Source organism: Carettochelys insculpta, chromosome 1 (assembly GCF_033958435.1).
Source record: "Carettochelys insculpta isolate YL-2023 chromosome 1, ASM3395843v1, whole genome shotgun sequence".
Classification (NCBI taxonomy): Eukaryota; Metazoa; Chordata; order Testudines; family Carettochelyidae; genus Carettochelys; species Carettochelys insculpta.
The window spans coordinates 243962437-243979905 of NC_134137.1; the positions used below are offsets into that span (position 1 = coordinate 243962437).

General features: G+C 44.3%; 1 long non-coding RNA gene across 3 annotated transcripts in view; it reads right to left on the bottom strand.

The window, feature by feature from the left end:
• Positions 1 to 17469, bottom strand: part of LOC142018008 (uncharacterized) — a 216459-nt gene that overhangs the window by 24482 nt on the left and 174508 nt on the right. For all 3 annotated transcript variants that reach the window (XR_012646652.1, XR_012646653.1, XR_012646649.1), the window contains one exon: positions 4294 to 4376. This is a non-coding gene — a long non-coding RNA (uncharacterized LOC142018008). The remainder of the gene's footprint in view (positions 1 to 4293; positions 4377 to 17469) is intronic.

Sequence of the window (17469 nt, forward strand, 5' to 3'; positions counted from 1 at the left end):
TCCAGCCCCTGAGGGGCTCTATGGTCACTGTGTGCAGCAGCCCTTAGACCAGGGCTTCTGGCTGCTGCTGCTGCAGCTGGGGATCCATGCTGCATGCACAGGGTCTGCAACCAGTTGTCGGCTCTGTGGATCTTGTGTTGTTTAGTGCAACTGTGTCTGGGAGGGGCCCTTTAAGGGAGCGGCTTGCTGTTGAGTCTGCCCTGTGACTCTGTCTGCAGCTGTTCCTGGCACCCTTATTTCGATGTGTGCTACTTTGGCATGTAGACGTTCCCTCGCAGCGCCTATTTCGATATGGTGCTGCTCAACGTCGAAGTTGAACGTCGACGTTGCCAGCCCTGGAGGACGTGTAGACGTTATTCATCGAAATAGACTATTTCGATATCGCTACATCAAAATAAGCTATTTCAATGTAGCGTGCATGTGTAGACGTAGCCCAGAACTGTAAAATCTTTTTGGAACTGAATTACATACGATATTAGGGCTGGGCACACCCAATTCAGAGAGTTCCACTACTCCCTACTTTCTCATTGACCAAGTAAACAAACCCAAAGAGCAACTGTAAAGGAACAGGTGTGTGTAAGGTTTTTACCCTGGTAGTTATTAGTAATAAACAAAGGACATAAATAGTTTATTTAAAAATCTTTCCTTTATATTAATCTCAGTTTCTACTAATATCATCGGTAAAAGACATTTGTTTACAATGTGCTATTTAAATGGGTGTTTGTCTCATTAAGTACAATAGATCCTCAATCTGCACGAGAGTTACGGTCCTGGAAAACCAGGCATAACTCGAAATTTGTGCAAGTGAGGGGGCGGGGCCAACAGCTCAGCACCAGCAACCGCTGCCACAGCCGGGAGCAGAGGACCCCTCTGTGAAGGGGGAAGAGCGCCAGTGGAGCACTTTGCTCAGCCCGCTCTGCCTTGGGGTGCTGCTGCTGGGGAAGTGGAGTAGGGGTGGGGATCCCCTTGTTAGCAGGGATCCATGTGTTAAAAGGTTGCTAGCTGCCTGGCTGTGAGCCAGCTCAGCTGCAACAGCCACTGCTGCTGGGGCAGGGGATGGAGGAGGCGATCTCATTGGAAAGGGGGATCGCAGCTGGCCTGGGGTGCCCTCAGTGCACCCTTGCTGGGGCAGGGACGGGGAGCTCGTGGGGGCCCTTGTTAACAGTGATTCCCCCATTAAAAGGCTGCTGGCTAGTGAAGCAAAGCTCCCCCTGCTCAGCAAGAGGCAGCAGATCACTGCCACGCAGGTGTGGGGCAGGAGAGCCCTCTGTCAAAAGGGAACAGAGCTGGCACAGCCAGCTCTTCCCCCGAGTGCCATCGCTGGGGGGAGGAGGAGGGCTCCCCAGCCTCCACACCCAGCAACAGCGCTCAGGGGAAGATTCTGTTCCCTTTTGACAAGGGGATCTCCTCCCCCTCCTCTGTGCAGCAGCAGCTGCTGCCTCTGGCTGGAGCTTCCGGGGTCCCCCTCCAATTGCGCTAATGTGAGATACGCGCCTGTCGACTGCATGTATCTCGAGGGCTTACTGTACAAAACACACATTTCATACCTATGTGCTCCCATATTGGGGCAATTTTGCAAAGCAGATGAACAGTAAACACCAACTGTACTTCCAAAGGCATCTACTGCAGACTTCAAAGGTGAATGTGCAAAAAACTGAGGCATGAGCTTCCCACCAGTAAAGCTAAGAATGAGCACAGGATTGGGGTCAGTGTTAATTACAGGCGAGGATTTAGGAATTTTTCATTCTTTGTGTGTGTGAGGTGCTGGCAATCATACTCTGCATGCAGCTTATTTTCTGTTAAACTTCTTCCTTCCACCTGCCCCAGATAATATTTAATGCAGGCCCTAACCCTGCAATTGACTCAAGGCAGGGACCTCCCTTTGTTCACCCAGAGCCTCACTCTACTTGTTAAACATGTCCCTTGCTTTATATCTCCTTGAAGGTGGTTTATAAGCTGTAGCTGCAAACATTTATAAATACATAGTAAAGGTTCTCTGGTCATGCACATTGCCACCCAGCTGAACATAATTATATTGTCTTCTTTCTCTCCCTTCCCCTCCATTTAGAGTTGTCTCTTGCTTGTTCTCCTTCGAATTTGGGACTAGACTGTGGTTAGAGTTAATGTCACCACACAGAGAAATAAGGATTCCTTATTTACACAGCCACATACCGTTAGCCAGACTGGGCTTCACAGCACGCATGGCAAAGCAGGGGTGCAGCTAATGTTCTTTCCCACAGGAATAAGTGGCTGGGGAGTGTAAGCAGACTGGAGCTCCATCACTGTATGCATCAGCCAACAGATCTCTGTGCTGTGCCCCTTAAAATGGGGTCAAAAATTATTCCCTTGCCCCTTCCAGAGCGCCCTGGGAGGTCCTTTCCCAATGCACCAGCCCTTCCTCAAGGCCTTGCCTTAAAGACATAATATAGCCCTTCGATTATAAACACTTCTGGGCTGTGAAATTAGTGGTTCTCTATACTGCAGAGTGCCAGGCACCTTGTGGGATTATATACATAATAATTATATAATATTCCACGTGTGAGTTAATTTACAAATGTTAAGCCATAAAAAAGAATATCCACCCATGGAAAAGCGTAACTTACAAAAGAATGGGGATGCCACTTCTGCCCATTGGTTAGGTTAAAACAGCTGATGCCCGCTCGAGTCTGAAAAGCTGTAAGAACTAAACAACAGGAGAGCCTAGATCACCTCACAATTTAAGCTCCACCACCTGAATGGCTTCTGGTCCTTGCTAGAGTTTTTCCGCCCGAGATCATGTTTTTTCACATACTGCTTGGCTTAAAAACCATCATAAATCTACAGCATGTACTAAGAATAACAGAGAAGGCACCACGTAATACAAGGGACTATGATTCCATTTAGGGGGACCAGAAGGCATCATAAATCAGCTGAGGAGAAACTTCAGAGGATAGAACAAGAGCATTGGGGATTGAGAGAGAGGGAGAGAGAGCAGTGTTCTGGCTGACTGCAAATTCTCCTCACGGGCCTAGTAACCACACAGCTCCTCCATGACTGGTCAGATGTTACACTCCTTTGGTTTAAAATGCACAGACCAACTTAAATATTTCTTTAGTTACCAGAAAAACAAAAACCCCTCGAGAAGCAATAGACGTACAAGTGCCTTTAAAGTGGGGACCGAATTAAATGAATATGTTGGGGGTGGAGCAGGAAGAAACCTTCAGTGAATAGAATAATGTACATGAGAGAAAAGGCACAGACATCTGGGGGTGTGAGTGAGATGACATACAGTGAGACCCATAGGAAGTGCAGAAGCTTGTTTTAAATTAGTTATGCTACATCAACTTTCCGCCTATGTCTACGCTAGTGATTTTTTTTAAGAAGCCAGGGCTCTTTTGAAAAATCCCACGCAGCATCTACATCCAAAACGTGTTCTTTGGATGTTAAGTCGGAAGAATGCAGCACTTTTTCCGGCGGCCCTCTTCTTCTCCCAGTCGAAGAAGAGTGCCTTTTTCCAAAAGATCCTTCCAGAAACAAATAGTATAGACATCTCAGAGGCCTTTTTTCTTAAGAGCAGCCTTCATGGCTCCGGATCATTCAATCCCTGGCCTTTCTTTCAAAGGAGCAGAGGCTGTGTGGACATTCTCTGTTGAAAGAGCAGATCAATTTTTTGACCTGCTTTTTTGTGTGTGGACGCACTCTTCTGAAAGAAGTTTTTTTGGAAGAGATCTTCCAGAAGAACCTTTTTTGAAGGATCATTGTAGTGTAGACATAGCCACCTTCAGCTGGGCTAAGAAGCAAGTGAAAAGATGGCAGTACTAAAGGATCTGTACAACTCCAACAAATCTGAGGCCCAGAACAAGGTTGTAAGAAGGAAAAGAGGCAATGTGTAGCTATTTAAAAATGCTTGTAATTCACATTTGGCTTTTTAATGTTATGTCTATTAGTATGCTTCATGAATTATGTTTGTATTTTAATTTTGGAATACTTGAGTATCATGATGTTGAGGGCTTTATAAATAATTTTGAAAGGCCTGGGATCTTCAATGAAATCCCAAACTGAGCCAAATTCATCCTTGGTATACTCTGATGTGAACCAAAGGGCCCCAAACTTGCTGTGGCACATCCATGAGCCTCCCCCGCCCCCAAATTTACTGTCTCACCCTCCCCATATTGTTATAACACATGCACCAAGACTTATCAAAACAAAAAAAGCAGTAAAGTAGCACTTTAAAGACTAACAAAACCAGTTCTCCAAACTAAGAGCTGTGAACATAATTTCTCCTTCAGCCAGTAGATGTCTCTGTACACTTACCTAGCCATTGCTTTTTCTCTTACAATAGCTTCTTTTATTTGATACGAGAGGCAGCTTCTGTGCAATTCATTTCATCTATACCTCTGCAGCCAGAGAAACATAACAGAGAAGAAAAGATAAGGGGACAAAATGAGGTTCTTTACAGTAAAGAATTCTGTTTCACTGAAGTTAGGTGGCATTTCTGAAGATTTTCTACTTACTTTTACCTCCTGTTTACAGTTACATTTAGGAACAGACCTGTGACATCTCTGTACTTTTCATAAACAACCACATGCTGTTTTAGGCCATGACCCTGCAGACTGCTGCACTCATGTACAGCCCTATAGAGCTCACTTTGTGTCTAATCTTGTCCACATTAACCCTCAAAACAAAAAAGCAGTCCAGTAGCACTTTAAAGGCTAACAAAATAATTTATTAGGTGATGTGCTTTCGTGGGACAGACCCACTTCTTCAGACCATAGCCATACCAGAACAGACTCAATATTTAAGGCACAGAGAACCAAAACAGTACTCGAGGTTGACGAATCAGAAAAATATTATGAAGCTGAGCAAATCAGAGAGCAGAGGGGCTGAAGGCGCGGCGGCGGGTGGGGAGGGAGTCAAGAATTAGATAAAGCCAAGTATGCAAAAGAGCCTCTATAATGAGCTAGGAAATTCCCATCCCGGGTCAAACCGCATGTTAATGTGTTGAATTTGAATATAAAAGAGAGCTTTCTCTGTACTTGTTAAACCTCAAGTGTAAGTTACACCGAGGAGCATTAATTTATGATCTTTCTAAAGGGTTCCCCAACCCTCCTCATATATTGATGCCATTTCACTCACTGAGATCAACATTTTCACCTTTTGCCAGTTCCCTTGTCCACTTCCCACTGGTCCTCTTGCAGATTCCCACAGATGTGCATTTGCAATTGACTTATCTCACTGCTGTGAGCTTCTGACCTGATGGAACCATTGGGAAATGGGGCTGAGGCATATTAGAATTGGAGTTATTTTGCATCATCTCCCCATTGCTGGACAGCTTGTCTCAATTTCCAGAACTAGAAAGCATGACCTGCTGTCAACCCCTCTAAATATGCAGTTTTAGTGGTGTAAAAATAGCCGGTTATCCAATCTGATGAACTGGATCTTACCCACGAAAGCTCATTACCTCATAAATAAAATTGGTAGTCTTTAAGGTGCTGAGGAGTGCCAGTTTCCTAAGTGTTACTTTACATTAGCAGGAACAAAATATTCTTTAGATATAATTGGACAGCTAACACTTCTTACCATCACTAGATGGGAAAAGTTACAACAATCCCTTGTGACATGCTGTATTGCAAGGAGTGCTAATTGGCACAAGGATAAAGAGTAAAATATGGCCTTGCTGTCACTGGGAGAGAACGGGGTGAAAGGTGTGTTTGTACCTTGTGGTGAAATGTAGTAAAATCCTAGTGAACACAAGTCAGTATTTAGTTTTTACACAGACTGGTCAAGGTAAACTGCAGGTTCCCCACAGTGTTTACTGTGATGAGTTGCCACATGGGAAAGCTACAAGCTGTAGTTTCTTCACTAGGATTTTAGCTAGTATTAGTTATTATACATTAAGGAAAGTGTTTTAAGAACATATATAGCAGATCCACACTGGGAGAAAAAGATATTACCATTGTGCAGTCATGACTGCACCATACCAAGTATATTCTAATTTTTCCCTTAAAAATATATCTTAATTTAATCTTGGCAAACACTGTTTCACGCCTTGTATGTGGCTGTTGAACATACCATAGCTGCCTCTTAAGAAATAGCAGAGAAGTGCATAGTGCAGCTATATTACCACCTACTGAGGCTATTCTTTCACCACTGTTCATTCAAAACTTGAAAAGACAATTTTTCACAGAAAAAAATGAAGTCAGTTTCATTTCCTTCCCCCCTTCAGATTTTCCAATTTGTTATGAAAATAAAATTTTGAATGCTTGTGTCTTTCCTCTTTCTGCCTCTAAATGTGATAGTTGCATTCCCAGGGAATGGGAATTATTTTGTAATTTGTAATTTTTGCCACTGTTTAAGCTTTCAAAACAGTCTCAATTTTGGAGAAGTTATGAAGTGGCAAAAGGCTGAAACTCAATCTAACTCTGCCACTCTAATTTTTTTCAAAACCTGGATAAATTTTGAAGCGTTACAGAGTTGCAAAAATTAAAAAGAAAATATTTAAAAAAAAAAAACACTTTCAGAATGTCCTTCATGGTACTGTACACTATGGCAAAAACAGGGTGTTAAGGAAAACAAATGCAAATGTGAAATTTTGCTAAAAAGATTGTCAATATAGCGCAGTGGTTTGAGCATGAACCTACTAAGCTCATTATTGTGAGCTCAATCCTTGATGAGGCCACTTAGGGATTAGGGCAAATAGATGCCAGGGATGGTGCTTGGCCCCGCCAAGAGGGTGGGGGACTTGACTAGATGACCTCCTGAGGTCCCTTCCAGTTCTAAGAGATGTGTATCTCCAATAATATTATACTGATTGTTTTGACCAGCTCTACTGTATGAGCAATCTCAATAGAAGGCATTGTAACCTAATAGCTAACGAAACCATGCCACACCAAACAAAACAACCCCCAAAACAATCTTGGTGCAGTTATTCCGCACCTTATTATCCAGCAGTCATTCACAAGCTCAGGAAGTAGCTTTCCAACAGACGGAAGAGACAGATCTGCATAAAGCATGCATCAGAAAGACAGTATGTGTGAGATGGGGGAAGGGTGTGTGAGAGAGAAGACCCTATCTGGGATGGAGTGTGAAGATGGAGATTAGGCTGAAACACCTTGGCCTCTGGAGTGTAGTAAGCTATATTACATGCTTAACAGTTCCACCATCTACAAAAGTGAGATGCTCTGAAAAAATTTGTCATCGTTTTATGACAATTAAGCGGCCATTGTTCACAATAGTCTAGAGTTCACAACAGTAATCTTCTATGAGAGCAGAAACTATTTACTTCCAGTTGAGATGTTTACACTGAGAAAAATAAAAAAAAGCATTTTTAGTTAATTGTGCTGATTCTAAGTGCACTGCGTGTTACTCCCTCTTCAAGTGTTAATTACAAACATACACTAATATGTAAACTGCTGCGCACTTTCAGCAGATTCAGAGACTGGATTTTACACACACAAAAGCATTTATTTGCATTCTAATCATTCATTTGGGCTGCTTGAGGGGGGAAGGTTTTATTGTTCATACTTGATTACATCAGCCTGGAACCTGACAGGAAAACACAACTACCCTCCTTCTGCCAACCCTTTGCTAAGAGCCTCAGGCCCTAACTGCAGTACAAAAACTTGTCATGTTTGGGATCCTAGTTACAATTAGGCTGCCTTTTAACCTGCTTGCCCATATAGGTCTGAATTTTAGTGGAATCTGTACATTAACTGTAATCCATAAGCCATCATGATTAAATCACGATCAAATGATTATTTTAATGTGGTTTGTGAACAAGGGCAGAACATTGCAAAGTGCCTCAGATACTTAGGAGCAGAAGGCCTGTTGAAAATCAGTAGGAATGCAACCCGGATTTTTAAGGTTGATTATATGTTGTTCCATTGATCACTTCAAAGCCTAAGTCACTTTGACAGCTTAGGCCACTTTTCAAAAGAGACACTGGCATCTACATTATCTAGGGGCTCTAGTCTGAGCCACTAGTGAGGTGCCTGTAGCTAAAATATGGAGCCTGAAAACCTGGCTCAGCTGCCACATAAACCTGTAAGAGCCTAAATTCTCCTAAATTCTCACTAATAAAATCCCCTGGACACCTACATTTGTGCCAGTGTGCAAGCTACTTCTCTCTTGATACCCAGTTCCTTGTTCATAGCTAACATGTGGTGGGCTCCTAAAACTCTAAATTCCCTCCTCCTGTTTCACACAAAAAACAGGAAGAGGCATTCCATCGTATAGCCACCGGCCCAGTGATTAAAGCACTCACCCAAGACGTGGATGACCCTTCTTCAAATCTCCATCCACCTTAGCTGGATCAGGGACTTGAAAACAGGGCTTGCACCTGCAAATGAGTGCCTTAACCATGGAGCAATGGGGTATTCTCTGGTGGGCTCTCACGTTCTCCTGTTGAATCTGTTCTGCTTTGTAGAAAACTACTTGGATAGTCTTTGGGCCAGAGAGATAAAGAACAAGTAAGAATGACAAAGTAGTTTAGTAGTGAGTGCACGCTCCTAGGGAACACAGGTTCCCATCCCAGCTCCAGTGACTATATGAGGCCTGGTATACAATATGAGGTTAGTTTGAAGTTAGCTGCATTAGGCTGATTTTATAATGAATGTGTCTACACCATGAAGTCCTTTCTGCTGACCTTAATGGCTTTTAAAATTGACTTCTTGATTAGGGAAGTAGCGCTAAATTCTACCTTCTGGGTTGGAATCTGGGGTAGTGCAGACGTGGTGCTGCTCAGTTTGATGCTCTTGGACTCCAGGAGGTGTATCATAATGCCCTAGCGCAACTGTTCTAATCAGAACATTCAACTCTGCGGCGCTGTCCGCCACAGACAAAGAACCCTGGGTACTTTTAAATGTCATTTCCTGTTTGGTAATTGTAGCCCCGCAGCACAGCTGGCCATGAAAGTCCAGGGTCGCAAACAAGCTCCAGCAGGGAGTGCGTAGGAGGTAAGCATGTCAGAGGAGGCTGATGACATGTGTCCAGAACCACCATCAACAATGTTTTTGTTCAATCAGGCATTGGGAGCCTAACCGTGAATTCAGATGGATGGCAGGAGCTTTGGGATGGCTACCCACAGTGCATCAGTGTTAGAGTCAGCTGTAGCCATTCTAGTGGGGACTCTTTCTAAAGAAAAATTAAGATTAAAATACATTTGTTTTCTTTCTGCTGTGTTGAGAGCATTGACCCTCACTGTGATGTAGACACATAATAAGCAGTGTTGTACCACCTTAAAGACATTTATTAGGTCATAACAGAGAGATAGCGGCATTAGTCTACATACTATCAAAACAAAAAAGCAGTCCAGTAGCACTTTAAAGACTAACAAAATAATTTATTAGGTGGTGAGCTTTCGTGGGACAGATCCACTTCTTCAGATGACTGGAGCAGACAATGTGGAAGTGGGTCTGTCCCATGAAAGCTCACCACCTAATAAATTATTTTGTTAGTCTTTGAAGTGCTACTGGACTGCTTTTTTGATTTATTAGGTCATGAGCTTTCGTAGGTAAGACCCACTTCTTCAGATGATTGGAGCAGACAATTCGAATCCAGGGTTTAGACAGCACGGAGGGAGGTGGAGGGCCGAAGAAGGATGAAAAAAGTCAGCAGTGTTACTGGTCAGTACTAGGACAAGTAAATGAAGCTGGATGCATCCTATTCCTGCGAGTATCAAAGGAGGGGAAATTGCCCTTGTAATGCCTAAGATAGTTGAGTTCTCTGTTTCGGCCTAATTTAAATGTGTCAAATGTGCAATCGAATTCCAATTCAGATGTCTCCCTCTGTAATCATGTGGTAAAATCCTTCTGTAGAAGACTGGCTACTTTGAAATCCATTATTGAATGTCCAGGGAGGTTAAAGTTTTCCCCTGCAGGTTTATAGATATTCCAGTTCCTGATGCCAGATTCATGTCCATTCATCTTTTGGTGCAGAGACTGTCTGTTTTCTCCAACGTACCTGGCAGAGGGGCATTGTTGGCACATATCACACTAGTGGATATGCAGATTGAACAGCAGTTTGCCAGAGTGCTGCTTCACCCCAGTAGTCTGGCACAGCCTGGTAACCGCAGTGCTTGCAGCCTCCCAATTGAGCCACCCTAAGTTTGCTGAGAGGCAATCAGGATAGCCTCCCCCTTCGCTGCCTCTAGCACGGTCTGAAGAGCTGCTGACACGAGTGCAGAACGAGGGGGCACTGCCACCACTCAGCCAGGGAACAAGGTGTGGGTTTTCCTTCTGCTTTTGCCCCAGCCATCTCTTTGGAGATCTCCTGATGGGTATGGCCCCCCGTGCCTGCCATCTAATTGCTCTGTGCATTGTTGTCCCACAGCACCAGTGCTGCAAGTACTGTATATTTTACCTTGGTTGGTCATATTCAGTTACCTCATGTATCATTTTTCTTTTGTCTTTAGAATGCATAGGAATCACAGTTAGGATGTTTAATTAGCCTACTTGATACTTGAGGCATTGTCTGACTTTTGTGCATCTTTAAGTGTTTTATATAATAATTTCATTCCCTGAGGTATTTATTTCATTATATAATTCAAACCAAACAAAAAATGCTACATCTGATGTTTTGGCTCTCACAGTTTTATGCTAATGCTGTAACGAGACCAAGCGATATGCATAGTGGGTAGTAATGTTTATCAACTGGATAAAAAGTAGTATCATATACCTCAGCCCTTTCCAAGGATGAGCGGGTGGGGGGGGGTGGGGGGTTATTGACTGTTCTGCCCTATGGCTTGGAATTGCTGTCAGCAAGCTTGTCTATGGATGCCAAAGGCAAATAAGTATAGACGGGGCTGGTAGTATTTATTAAGACTGACCCTTCCCATTTTCTGACCCTGTTCTCTGTTGTTTATATCTTTGTCAGACTTCATCTATTTGGGCTGAGATGTTTCATGCCAGGTGTTTGTCAAACAAACAAAACCCCTTCAGCCACAGGCAAATTTCAGCCAAAACTGTTCCGCTTTTCAAAGAATAAGGTTAACAAAAAATAAGTAGTCTTGCTCACAGTAAAACTATTTTGATGACCTTTTCTTTGAACACATCTCGTGCCTTCATGCTTTGGAACAAGAACTTCAAGTTTGGCAGCATGTGGATGCTGAGTCAGGCAAGTGCCTTTTGCAGCCTCCATGAAAATCCACCCAAACACGGCCAATTTATAAATCTTTCGACTAGATCAGTTCCCACTTGCTCAATAGAATGTCTTAGCTTCTTAGTAGCTAAGTTCTCCAGGGATTTCCTCTGCACTTTACATGTTCCAACCCAGGGCTGAGCAGAACTAGGCCTGCAGTTATTTTGCTGGGCTGGTTCAGGCCGTGATGGTGATGGAAAATGAACTGAGAGCAAGAGGACTCTTGCTCATGTTCTCGATGACTTCTGCAACATAAATAAGGAAGTTGCCTGATTTAAAAGCATACAGGGGAAGAGCTGAATCTGGGGGACTAGGGGACAAGTGGGGAAATTGGGACTGAAAAAACCTTTTGGAGAGACCGGAAATGGAGGTTTTTAGTGGGGAGGCAGAGGGAAACTGGGTGTAGAGGTTGGGTGGGAGGTGAGCTAACTGCAGAAGGAGTCTGGGAGCAGGGAAAGTTACTGAGAGAGATTGCTTGAGAAGGGAGACTGGAACAGAAACAGGAAGGAAAATGAGAAGGCCTAAGAGCCACTGATTTGGGCAGGGGGAAATTGGAGAGACTGGAACTGGCTATTGAAAGAGGGTAGGAACCAGTGCAGGGGGTTGGAACAAGTTATGAATGGGAAGGTAAACTCACCTGATGAGGAACGAGGGGGCCTGTGGCACCTTACAGACTAGTAGAAATGCACGAGCATAAGCTTTCGTGGGCAAAGACCCACTTCATCAAATGCAGGTCTGATGAAGTGGGTCTTTGCCCACGAAAACTTTGGCTCATACATTTCTATTAGTCTATAAGGTGCCACAGGACCCCTCGTTGCTTTTGCAGATCCAAACTAACATGGCTACCCCGATACTTGTCATATGATGAGGATTCAGTGCAGGAGGAAGGCTGGGACTTGCTCGGCAAAGACATAAGGAGAACCAGGCATGGTGCTAGACATTTAACATGGACAAGGGCCCATGGTGATGAAACTGGGAACAAGAATAAGAGGGGATGGAAAATGTGGGTGGAGGGTCACAGCAACTGGATTAGGGCAAGGAGCCAGATGCATGAAGGCTGGCTGACCTAGAAGACAGGGTGAGAGAACAGAGGAGAGCCACTAGGACTTGCTGGGCAATAAACACTGCAATGAGGAGCAAAGACTGGGACTGGCTAGATGAGGTGAGTGGCCTGGGATGAAGAGCCAGGGGTGGGGAAGAGGTAGGACTAGGATTGGAACAGGGTGGAAGGATCATGATTGTTCTGAAGAGTCTGTGTCTACCAGAGAAAGGATCTGCTCACACCTAATTTTAGAGTCTGACTCTACCCCAGCCATCCGAAAACCTGACCGTCCCAGATGGGAAAGAGGGTCATTTTCAGACATAATCTGATGTGGACTCAAGTCTGTGCTGCCAGCACCACCCCTTGACCATTGGGTGCAGCAGCAATGTGTGTCCTGCCATTGGGGGGGTGGGATAGCTAAGTGGTTTGAGCATTGGTCTTGTATTCTATGATTACCAGCCACTGTGCTGCAGGAGAGCGATGCTGCTCTGACTCCTAGCTCACACTGCTTGCTCTGCAGCAAACCACACTATGCAGCAGGTGGTGGTGCCAGTGGAAGCAGAGCATGAACTTGCTTCCACACCAACCTCATGGGCAGGAGCGCTGACCTTTCCTGATTCATGTAGGTGGCTTGCAGTAGCTGTTGGGAGGTGCACCCCCTCCCCTCATGCCCTAGCCCAAAATTTTACTTGCTAAGTGGGATACCTCAACATGTTCCCCGACCACTTCCTTCCTTGCACCAGTCCCTGCCAACTCAAGCCTGGCACTTGAAATCTCGTGGGGGTCAGGCTGGGTAGCAAGGCTTTCTGCTAGGGTACACACCATGCCAGCTCCTAGCCTGGAACCCACGATTTCTGGATTTCAGCCTTTGCTGCCACCAATTCTCTGTGGAACCCACTGGCCAAGTGTGTGCCTCACCCCCTCTAGTACTGGTCCATCAGCAGCTGACACCCTACTACTCTCTCAGTTATTGCTTCAGCTGAGGTAGCAGACATCAGTTCAGCTGAACTAAAGTTTCCAGTGCTGCTTGAGAGCCCTGTGGGTGCCAATATTATGTCCCCCCCCGCAAAACCCTAGACATTAAAACTCCAGTAAAAGAATGCTATTAAGTGTACAAAGTTAAGCAAGCAGACAGCAGTTAGATGATACCCGAGTGAGGATGCCTGCAAACCTTAATTTGACCCCATTACACATCTGCATTATTGTAATCATTTACACAAACTATGAAGTTCCAAACATGGGATTACCACCTCTCTGTGTGATTCAGAACCAGATAATGGGTGGCAGGGGAAAAGCTATTTTTCAGCCTCAAACAACAACAAAAATGCAGAAACATGCTAGCTATGTACACTGTTAGCATAACTATTTACTTTTCTTCATATTTGCAGTCTCTGATGGCCCAGTCCAGTTTCAATAGGAATCCTTCCATTGGCTTAAGGTTTTTGGCTCAAGTCACTTACTGCATAAATAAGCTTTTGTAGCTCTTGTAGAGATATATCGTACACCCGGCCTCTATATGAGCTCATATGCAGTTATATTATGGCAGTAGATGCTGAAGAGAAGCATAAGACTGTGGACAGGAAGCTTAATAATGCACTGTGGGAGGTGGGGAGGGGGGGCAGTTTTTCAGATTTTTTTTTTACAATGGTGTTCTCATGATGTTCATAGCAATAGGTTTATGACTAAGGTTTCTTCCCTCTGAAAACATTGCCAAAAGCTACCCTGCTTTCTGCTGTAAGGTAGGTTATATGCAAGCACTCGTATTAGTCCTGTTAACCTAGGTTTTGATTTTGTAGTTTTTTTGCATTCACCCATAAATAAATATTTCCAGGAATTGGCAAACACTGGCAAGTATAAACTATTGGCTAAAGAGACCCCAACATTGTAACACAGAAAGTCTTTAATTATATGTTTGTTTTCCCACAGGTTCCCTGACTCTTTCTGTGCATGGAATGGCCCGTCTCTGGGAATGTATTTGGGATGTATTGTGAATGAGTGTGGAGACTGTAGGACCTGCTTCATTTGCTGTAGAATTTGACAGGAGAATGGTGACAGAGACAGAAGGAAGACACAGGCCAGGTTCACTGTTAAGGTAGTTGAATGCTCTGCTGAAGAAATGGTTCCTGTCCCTGTCACACAGCTCCTGCATGATGTTGGTCAAGTCTCTTTAACTTAACTTCTCTCAACTGGTCCTCATTCTCTAGGTGCCTGACTTGAGATGCTAGGATCTGGTTGCTGTGCACTCCTAGCTGCAACAGAAGTTAATAGGCACCATGTTACGTGTACTCAGACTGCTTTTCCTCACACTGTACAGGGATATTTTGAAGATTCCTTTGTTGATATTTATGACTGACTGACTGACTAAAGCAAGGGCCCAGTGAGAAAGCGGTATGTCAGTGTGTGACAGCGGGGCCAACAGCAACTGTGGACCTGGAGGCAAGGTGGGAGGGGGCGTTGGCTCCCTGCCCCCAGAAGGGGTGGTGCCAATGGCAGAAGGAGCAGCACTTAGGGTAGGACTCCTCCTATGCTTCCTCAGAACCCCGCAACTGCCCCCTTGGCCCCCACTCGCCCTCTCAGCAGGCCTGATGTCTGATTAAAGGTTGTATCATAATGCAGATGCACAGAGGGACCAAATTAGGATTCCACTGGCAAGATCCAGCCTGACATTTCCTAACTTGAGTGCTTGACTTTGTAATCTTAATGATATTCTTATAACATAATGTGTGTAATTATACAGGGGGCAGAGCACATTAGGGTCAACTCAGACAGGCAAGAGGGTATGGTCCATGCTACTTACAGCCTAAGCAGATGACACACACACACACACGGAGATTACAGAAGCATTCTATTTGACACGCCCCTTGTCAGTTCTACTGTTATTCTTTGGTAGGGACACCAGGACTTGCAGCTCTTTTGGAAGAAAAGAAGTTTCAGAAGGGTTGTGAACCCTCAGCCAGAGGAGCAGACGAAGGTTTTCCAAGCACATGGGAGAACTCGGAAGAAAGTTCAAAGGCAGTGCGTAGTGGTGTGACTTGGACTGAGCAAATAGGGTAAGGAGGAGTGATGAGAGTGGAGAGGCAGGCAGGAGATGGGTTACCCAGCCCTTGGCACACAGTGACAGAAAATTTAAATTTCATGTTGTGGGTGTGAGGAAGTGAGTCCCAGGTACAAAGCGGATCAGTCAACCAGCATGGAGGAGGCAGTAGATTTTGGCTTCAAAGTTCTGTTGTCAGTTACACAACTCCTCTTCCCCATTCTGTGTCTGGGTTGTGTAGAGCAGGATGAAGTGAGCAGGGCAGATTTTGTCAGCTATAGTGGAAAAGGCCAGAGGATACCCCCCCAAAGAATGGGCAGCTGCTCTTTGTATTGTCTAATAAGAATGGGGCCAGGTCAACACTAGACCAAAAAGTTGATCTAAGGCAATTGCATCTATGACAACTACATAGCTGGAATCCACATAGCCTAGTTTGATTTTTCTGGCTGTCCCAACAGCAGGAGGTCAATGAGAGAAACTCTCCTGTCGACCTCCCTTACTCCTTGAAACAATGAGGAGTACAGGGCTGACTGTAGAGCCTTGATGGTTTGATTTAGCATTTCCCCGCTAGTTATTCTGTCAAAAATGTAATTGAAGTTGATGCTTTCCTGTGAATGGCCCTAATGTCAGCAAAAGAGCCTTTTTGACATAAAAAAACCTATTCCATTGAACTTTTTGAAATCACCTGCACTCCAGAGTGGTGAGGTGCAGTCCATTCTGGTGGGCATTGGAGAAAGCAGGCAGAACGTCTAGGCTCAGTCACTTAGATCTCATTCAGATAAGGAGTAGGGCATAGTGTTGCTTACAATACACAGCATAATCAGATTTATTGTCTCACAAATTACCCTCATCCTCCCCCAGGAAAACCTGGCCCCATCAAAGTCAGTGGCAAAGTTTCTTTTGCCTTCAGTAAGGCCAAGATTAATAGCTCAAAGTACAGCTGTTATTACAGAAAGACCTATGCAATTTCTCTATGAGTACAGAATTAATGTAATACAATGCTGTGACATGGAAAAATGGAAATGTTTTATGAGGACATACATCAGAAAACTAAACTAACTGATGTCTAATTAAAATAGAACGAATGCTGGTAGGGCGATTCTAGTTCAAACAACTCACATTTTTATACAAACCATTTACAATTTTATGTAAAAATGAACATAAATCATTTATAAGTTTAGAAACCATTCCACGCCATAACATTGTCCTTTAAGTTTCTAATGCAATTCCCATTAGAGATTAGGCTAGACCAGATCAACTTCAAGTGGGGAGGGTACACAGAGCCTGCTTTTGCACTTATTGTTGATCTTAGCTTAGAGAACTGTATTGAAAGTTTTGGCCTTTCTTTTTAATGGGATTGCCAGAATGACTAGAATCTGAAAACTCACAGCTCATTACCAAGAAAAAAATGCTGACCCAAGCAGAGCCAGAAGATTTTAGCAGGACTTCACTGAAGAAATCTAACAGATGGCTGTAGAATGTGCAATGCAGTTCCCGGCCCCTTTCCTCCTTTTTTCACATGTAGCCTTCAGTGAATAGCCAGAGAGTGCGATGAACCTGGGAATTTCATACCCAGATGTCCTGGAGATGATCGGGATGTTTTAAGATGTCCATAAGCTAATGTGTGACTTGTTTGCAACCTAAGATGTTCACACTACAGCTGTGACTCTGTGCATTATGCTGTCAGCAGTGGAAGACAAGTACAAGAATTTGTGGTGTGGCTCCCTCAGGCCTTGATGTGTGGTTACCATCAGGGAGAGCAGTTTTAAATTATGAGACACTCTTTAAAAAGCATCCAGAAGAAAGTTAAAGCTGGTCTCTCTGGGAATTTTGAGACTGTAGAGATTTTTTAATTTCCCCGTCAACTGACAGGTTCCCATTCTATTGGTTCCAATCAACCACATTTCTAACCATTGTTTAAAGGTTTTAACAAAAAGGTCTACTCTTGTAAGGTGTGGAGTATCCTCCGAACTCTGCAGGTGGGAGGGGTGCCGTTGGGGCTAGCCTTCCCCTGCCAGCCTTTCAGCACTGCCCGGAGTGTGCCATGCAGGGGTCCAACAGTGATTTAAAGGGCTTGAGCTCTAGCTGCCACTGTTGCCACAGTACCAGTGGCATCCAGGAGCCCTGGGCCTTTTGGAATCAACAGCCCTTGGAGCAGTTGCCTCCCACCCCATCAGCACGCCTAGTCTTCGGTGCCCATCCCAGTTCAGAGGAACTGAGAGGGCTCAGCATCTCACAGAATTCGTTACAAATGTAGTGAAATGTTTACAGCAAGTTT